Genomic DNA, 8,169 nt, shown 5'->3' with positions numbered 1-8,169 from the left:
GGTGCCCATCCTTTGGACGAGATGGAGAATTATAGCATAGACAAAAGTAAAATTAGCTGATCCCAAAACTGGTTGAATTGCCCAACCCAAGAGGCAGTCATTAAGGGCTTATTGTAAACTTTTATCTAGTTCAGTGGTTAGGACTATATCTTTGGTCCTTGTATTTTTAAATATTTTAACACAATGTTTTCATTTCTGCATATTTCAAGTGAGTAGCATACTATCACATTCATGATAGTTGATTAATAAATAGTCATCATATTAAATAAAATTGATGGCAACTTATGGAAATAGATAACATGTCAAATTTATCTTATAATTTAAACATTTTATTATGAACTTAATTATCAACAAACAGAAATGTTCAAACACACATACACAGAAACAAATAAAAGGAGTGTTGCATATGAACCTGACCTTTTGTTGTATTCTTTGCTTTTCTTAAATGTGATAGTACAAGATTTTAACAAGATAGTAACAAAATTGTTGTTTCTTCTGCCTCTTTGCTTTCTCTTGTATACTTACAGATTTATTAATTTTTTTGCATCTGTCACTCCCCATAATTCACCCCTCTCTTCAGCCCAATAGACACTCCTTTGTAACAGATAAGCATAGTCAAACAAAAGAAACTGACCTTGACCATGTTTGAAAATATGTCTCATTTACCTCCTCTTTTAAGAGTTGAAAGGTATATTTCACCCTCAGTCTTGAAGGAATAATTGCTTCACTTCATTCATTAGAGTTCTATAACTTTTCATTATCTTTCTTTCCTTAGCTCTTGACTCTTTCTTCTATTGCTCTGAATTAATTTTTAAAATAATTTTAGCTCCTTCTTTAATTCTTCTAGGAAATTTTTGACCTGTGTCCAGTCTGCATCTTTCTCTGATACTTTACTTGATGCTTTGTAGATAATTTTCAAAGTCATTGTCTTCTGTGTTTAAGCCTTGAGTTTCCCTGTGTTCATACTAGCTCTTTAGTTGGTTCTTTTCTTTTTTTTTTTTTGCTCATTCTTCCAGCCTCCTTGATTTTGGACTTTGTTCATATTAGATTCTATTAATTTTTGGGGGGGGTGGGTAGATTTGTGCTTAAACTTCTGTCCTTTTGTGTCCTTCTGATGCTTTTGCAGCTTAATATGGGGTTCTGAAAGTTTTAAATGCTTCCAAAGTGGTGGAATGCAGGGAGACATCTATTCCTTGTCCTCCTGGTCTGAGCTCTGCAAGTTAGGTCTGTTGGCTTATGTATAGGTCTAGAACTCAAAGAAGGAAGGTTCAGTTTGTGCTTTATCTCTAATCAAAAGGAGAAGTTTAATGAAGATTTTCTTTCAGAAGCTTTCCTAAAAGCACTTTTGATCTCTTTGTTCCTCAGGTAATAGATCAAGGGGTTCAACATAGGAATGACCACAGTGTAGAAAACAGATAAGATTTTGTCCATGTCCATGATATGATTAGAACTGAGTTGGAAGTACATGAAAATTATTGTTGCATAGAATACCAACACTGCAAAAATCTGGGAAGCACAAGTGGAGAAAGCTTTCTGTCATAGTGATGAAAATGTACAGGGAGATAGTAAAGATGTCCAAGAGTACATAAGTGGCACTTAATTCTCCTATGAAAAAGAGTAGTGCACACATGCTTTTGACTATATATATATAGTCATATATATGTATGTATACAGATACATATACACAAACAAGAGAGAATCAGGAGTGAGGGAAAATCATAGAAAAAGTTATGGACCACATTGGAACTAGAGAAAGAGAGGCAGAAGATACAGCTTGTGTGGATAGAAAAATTCAGAAGAGCATATACAAATAATCCAATAGCCATGGCAGTCTACATCTTTGATATCATGGTAATGGGGTAATGTAAAGGCTTACATGTAGCCATGTGATGATCATAGGCCATGAAAGCCAAAAGACAATTTTCAACAATGCAAAGGCTATGAAGGAATACATTTGCATAGCACATCCATTGTAGGAGATCACTTTGTCCCCTGTAAGGAACTCAGCCATGATTTTAGGGTAATAGATGTGGAGTAACCAAAATCTGCCAGAGAAAGGCTTCTGAGTACATTGAGGTGTGGAAATGAGAGTCTCATAAGATCAAGGCTACTATTCTTAGGTTCCCTACCATGATGATGAAGTAGGCAAGGGTAAACAATATGAAGAGGAAGATCTGGGTCTCTGGGGCATTTATTCATCCTACAAAAATAAATTTGTTCACCTTTGTGTTGATCTCAATGGATGTCATGAAGGAGTTCAGTCACTGACCTTCTACAAGAGAGAAACCAATAGAGTTGTGACTTCACAGTGAATGACTGCCATACATAAACTATGACCAGAGACCAATCTTGTGTGGGTTGTAAAAATATAAGACTCAGGGCACAAGAGGATTCAGTCAGTCATTTAAATATCTATCTATCTATATCTATATCTATATCTATATCTATATCTATATCTATCTATATCTATATCTATATCTATATCTATATCAGTATCTATAGATATAGATATAGATAGATATAAAGTTTTTAAAATTATTTATTTAATTTTAATTTTCAACATTCATTTCAACAAGATTTTTAGTTTCAAATTTTCTCCCTATCTTGCCCCTCCCCCTCCCCAAGACAGCTTGCATTCTGAATGCACCTTCTCCTAATCTGCCCTCCCTTCTATCACTCCTCCCCATCTTATTCCCTTCCCCTTCTATTTTCCTGTATGGTATGGACAGATTTCTATACTCCATTGCCTGCATGTCTTATTTCCTAGTTGCATGTAAAAACATGTAACATGTGTATGTTATTCCTTCCTGTAGCCAAATCCAATGAGAATAAGTTTCACTCATTCCCTCTCACCTTCCCCCACTTCCCCTCTACTGTAAAAGCTTTTTCTTATCTGTTTTATGTGATTAATACCTTCAAGCATCACTGACTTCAGTCATCTAGGGAAGAACTCTGATCTGAAGCCTGCATTTGCAGTGGGATACCACTGGGGCAGCTCGGTGGTGCAGTGGATAGAGCACCAGGTTAGGAGTCAAGATGGCTAATCTTCTAGAATTCAAATCTAGCCTCAGACACTTAATAGCTGTGTGACCCTGGGCAAGTCATTTAGCTCTTTTTGCCTCAGTTCTTTGTCTTTATCTGGAAATGGCAAACTACTCCATTATCTTTGCCAGGAAAACTCCTAATGGGATCAAGAAGAATTAGACATGACTGAAAATGACTGAATAAGAACAACAAGCCACTACATCACCCCTCCTGGAAAGTTCTCCAATTTTCTCTCTCTTAATTTTATGTTACATGCAATGAGGATCCATGACCTTCAAAGTTTGCACAGTCTTCTAGGAAGGAAAGACCTTGGATGATGTATAGGTTCTCTGAATGCACTTCATATAATTGATGGGGAAAGACTTTGGTGTATGAGGGCTTTGAAGAAGAGGAATCTTTTGGACTGTGAAGGTCGGAATACAGGAGAGATTTCTTAGACTTATGTTTCAAGTGTCTTGCAGCAACAGGAAACCCAGAAAGGACAGTGTCTGATTTCCCTATTTATGGACTGGTCAAGTCTGATTCTCTGTGCACCCCCATCACCAGTTGCTAGTGCTGTCCTGAAAATTACTTTGAATGTGTTCTATGTTTAATTTTAGATATGCATGCTATCCTCTATCCCAATAAAATATAAACTCCTTCAGGGAAGGGCCTTTGGTTTTTGTATTCACATCACTAACACCTAGTATAGAGCCTACTAGATAGTTTGTGCTTGATACATTTTAAAAATTCTGTCCAATTATAGAAATTTCTATTGTTGCTGCTCAGTGGTTTCAGTCATGTCTGACTCTTCATGACCCAATTTGGGGTTTTCTTGGCAAAGATACTGGAATGGTTTGCCATTTCTTTTTCCAGCTCATATTACATATGAGGAAACTGAGGCAAACATGGTTAAGTGACTTGCTCAAAGTCACACAGCTGGTAAGTGCCTGAGGCAGATTTGAACTTAGATCTTCCTGACTTCATGCCCAGTGCTCTATCCACCATGCCCACCAAACTGCATGAATTTTCTAGTTTAAGGTCTAGTTGCAAGATGAAAATTCTGACTAAAAGAGGTATTGTCCTCACAGAAAAAAGAGGCACTTAAAAATCACAGCATCACCATCAGATGTAGAAAGTATATTAGATAATTCTTATGATATCAGGAGAACTGAATGCCATTGGTGTTCTAGATATATAAGGAAATATAAGCCAAGATGTGACCCCATAAAGAGTAACTGAAATCAAAGCTTGCATGAAACAGTAGAAACACAATACCTTCAATTTATTCTGTATGTATTTTGTTTGTACATTTTTTGTATGTTGTGTTTCTCATTAGACTCTAAGTTACTTGAGGACAGTGGTAGGTATCATCTTTCTGAGGAGAGCAGTGCAGTACAGCCTTGTGGGCCCAGTTGTCTGCTCCCCACCAGGCAGAAATCAATGACTCTTTTGGAGAGGGATGGACAACATTGAAAAGATATTTATTCATGCCTCCCTGTGAGTCTAATTTAGACAAACCCATATTGACATATCCATAATCTATATGAGCAACACACACACTCTATAGTACTAATTAGTAACTCATAATTCTCTTGCAGAAATGTCTTTTCCTGGTGCAATACATGACAAAGAACAGATTCAATAGTGCCTGAGTACTTGTGGTGCCTGCAACAGAGTGACTACTTAATAAATGCTTGTTGACTGACTGTTGATGACCAAAGCCCAAGTCTGTTTACTCTACATACAAATGGAAAATCAGAGGAGGATGATATTGGGACTCTCTGTACTTCATTGGGATGCCACATTGCTGCTTTCTGAGATCCAAATAAAAAGAACTCTGCACCTGGAATCAGAAGATTTTGAAAATCCAACACTTACTAGATGTGTCAATAAGAGGAAGTCATTTAATACCTCCAAATTTCAGTTTTCTTATTTAAAATTCAATAACTTCCAATACAATTTTCAGAGCCAAGTAGGCTGTGCAGTGAATAGATCACTGGACCTAGAGCTGAGAAGACCTGAGCTATGTATAATCTGGCCTTATACACATACTAGTTTGTTGTACTGGAGAAGTCACTAAATAGCTGTTTGCCTCAGTTTCCTCATCTGTAAAATTTGGATAATAGCACCTACTGTTGTGAGGATAAACTCAGAAAAATAATTTGTAAACAATTTTGCAAACCTTAAAGAGTTATATAAATGCTAGACATGTCAGCAGTGTGCTGGAGACACTAATCGGCTCTAACCAGTTTTCAAGAACTGATGGTTAAAATTTTAATGAGAGTATTCACACCTCAGAAATCAGCAATGCCTCAAACCAGAGCTTGATTTATTGGTTTGTTTACTTCCAGATTCAAGAAAGTGATGGAGAAAATTTTAATAGTGCATATTAAACTTTAAAAATGTGTCAGGTATTTTCAGAGAGCTGTTTCTTAATCATTTAATAGCAGCCTGTGTTATCTTCCTCCTCTTCCTCCCCTGCTTCTTTTCCCAAAACCTCCCCCTCTCCCTTTCTCTTTCCTCCTTCTCTTCTCCTCCTCTTCCTTCTCCTTCTCTTCTCATTCTCCTCCTCCTCTTTCTCCTCCTCCTGCTCTTTCTTCTTCATAGAATATATACAAGGTACAGTGCCAGACACTGGAGGTTAAAAAGGCCACAGTTCTGGCCTTTGTGGAGGTTTTTGTCTACTTGGAGTGGAGTTCAACAAGTACATAGCTGAGTATGCTTTCCAGTAGACTATGATAGGAGCAAAGGAGATATCCAGATAAAATGACCTAAGAAAAAGTGAGGAGGAAAAGATGACATTTAGCTAAAGAATCAGCTTCATGGAAGGCCTGAAATGTGATCTTAGCATCAGAGAAAGAGGATACTTGAAGAGGAGACAATGAGGAAAGAGAGCATTCCAGGCATGGAGAATGTCCTCTATAGATGAATGGAAACAGGAGGGCAGGATTAGATTAGCTACTAGACAAAGTTTTTTTTGTAATATTCCAAAAAAAGGAATACTTTCAAGTATAGTCAATAATGTAGGAAGACCAACCAAATAGCCCATGATTTTTTATTTTATTTTATTTTTTGCTTTGGAGAGGTGGGTAAAGTCATTAGACTGTTTCAGTCTTATGCAACTAGCCCCACCCTTGTAATTTACATAGAACAGAGGAGCTTGGAGAGGACCAGGTTAAAATCAGTTGCATTCCCTCGATTATACTTGACTCATTTTATTTTTAATGGAAATTTTCTTTTTTACGATAAACTCAAATTTACAAAATTTACAATAAATTTACAATTTATGATAAACATTTCAATTTATAAAAGAGCAGTAAAGAGGTTTATATATGACACTATGACCTTTATTACATAGTTTTGACTTTTTTCTTTAGGGGTGTGTGTGTGTGTGTGTGTGTGTGTGTGCTTGCATACACATGAATGTGCACTTGGCGTTTAAACACAAAGTTGGCTCAACTAAAAGACATGGATTGTTATCAGAACTCACATCTAGCTCACTTCTTTCTGAGAGACACTGTGATTTCTGCCCTTGAAGGGTGTAGAAGGAAGACTGTAGCTGAGGACTTGCTCCTTCCCTTGATGATATACAAGAGTTGTGTTGTACTAGAAGTTTATCTCTCCACCACACCTCAAATATTAGTTGTCTAAGGATACAATACTTTGGGGGGACCCAGGGTAAACACCACTTTTCCTGATAACTCAAAGGGGAAGTGGCAGCTTACTGTTACCAGTTTAACTCCTTCTCATCAAACACTGGCTGCACAAAGGAATATCATAAATAGTAAGAGTGAATAAACAAATTTATCCAAGTAAAACAGATATGTTATTTCTAAGCAAACAACCCTGCTCATCTGTGTTCCATTTCTAAACTTACTTCTATGTACTTTTTATACTTAAGTTTTTTTCATTTATAAACTTTGATTTTTTCTTCTTTTTTCATCATTATCACTGCTTTCCATTCTTATTCCTATCACTTAAAACAAAAAATGCATATCCAACTAAAACAAATTGTGATACTGATTGTGTCTGAAAATGCAACATTTCATTTGGTATTTCTAGTCTATTACTTCTTAGTCAAGAGAAGGGGAACATTCTTCAACTCCTTTTTTTTCTTTCATTTTAAGGAGTATCACCTTGGTATTATTTGCCTTATCAAGGTATCCATAATAAGGACTAAAGAACAAAATTGTATTCTGACCATAAGTCATATGAACATTGACCTGAAGATCTCTGAAGACAATGTAGAGAAGAGAGCAGTACAAAGAGCAGATCTGAATGAGCTGACTGGATAATAAGAATAACTTTGTAGCCATTGGTTCTACAACCATCCTATGTGAAGAGAGGCTTACTAGTCAAGAATTCCCAGTAAATGGAGGACAGAGTAGCAAGTTTTGGGGGAGTTAGCAACTCAATGGAGGACTATAGGTGATCTAGTGACAAGCTGAAGAGCTGAAAGGAAAAGGTAGAGGAAAGATTTAAAATCTACAATATCCCCAGTGAAAATTCTATTGGATACACTACCACAACTTAAAAATATAGGATGCTTCATATGCATAGCTGAGATGCAAAGAATAGTGACATTTCATCATAGAATAAACTGCCAAAAATGTAAACTGTTCTTCCATAATACACCTTGGACTCATTTATACCTGTGCCCATTCTCACTATTTAGGTAAATTTTTTACATAAGTATTGTGGTAGGTTGAACTTAGGTTATGGGGAAAAGATGTTTGTCTTATTTTAATTATCAAAATATTTCATTAAACAACCTTATTTTATATATGAGTATATTACAATTGAAAGTGACCTAAGTATCAAAAATCTGGGGTAGATTATGTGGGGCTCAATGGAGGAGGGTTATGGGTACAACAATGATATTTTAACTATCCCCAATGCATAAAGAAAGGAGTTAATCTAGGGTGAAAGAAAATGATTCACATTTTCTTCTATTTTTTCATTGTTTTGATTTTGTTTGATTGTTTCTTGGTGTTTTATAAAGTTATTAGCTTCTACTTGCCCAATTCTAACTTATAAGGAATTATTTTCTTCAGTGAACTTTTGTACCTTCTTTTCCATTTGGCCAATTCTACTTTTTCTTTCTTTCTTTCTTTCTTTCTTTCTTTCTTTCTTTCTTTCTTT

The sequence above is a fragment of the Vombatus ursinus genome, unplaced genomic scaffold, assembly GCF_900497805.2.
Source record: "Vombatus ursinus unplaced genomic scaffold, bare-nosed wombat genome assembly UNPS02014986.1, whole genome shotgun sequence".
Taxonomy (NCBI): Eukaryota; Metazoa; Chordata; class Mammalia; order Diprotodontia; family Vombatidae; genus Vombatus; species Vombatus ursinus.
This window is presented reverse-complemented; position numbering follows the sequence as displayed.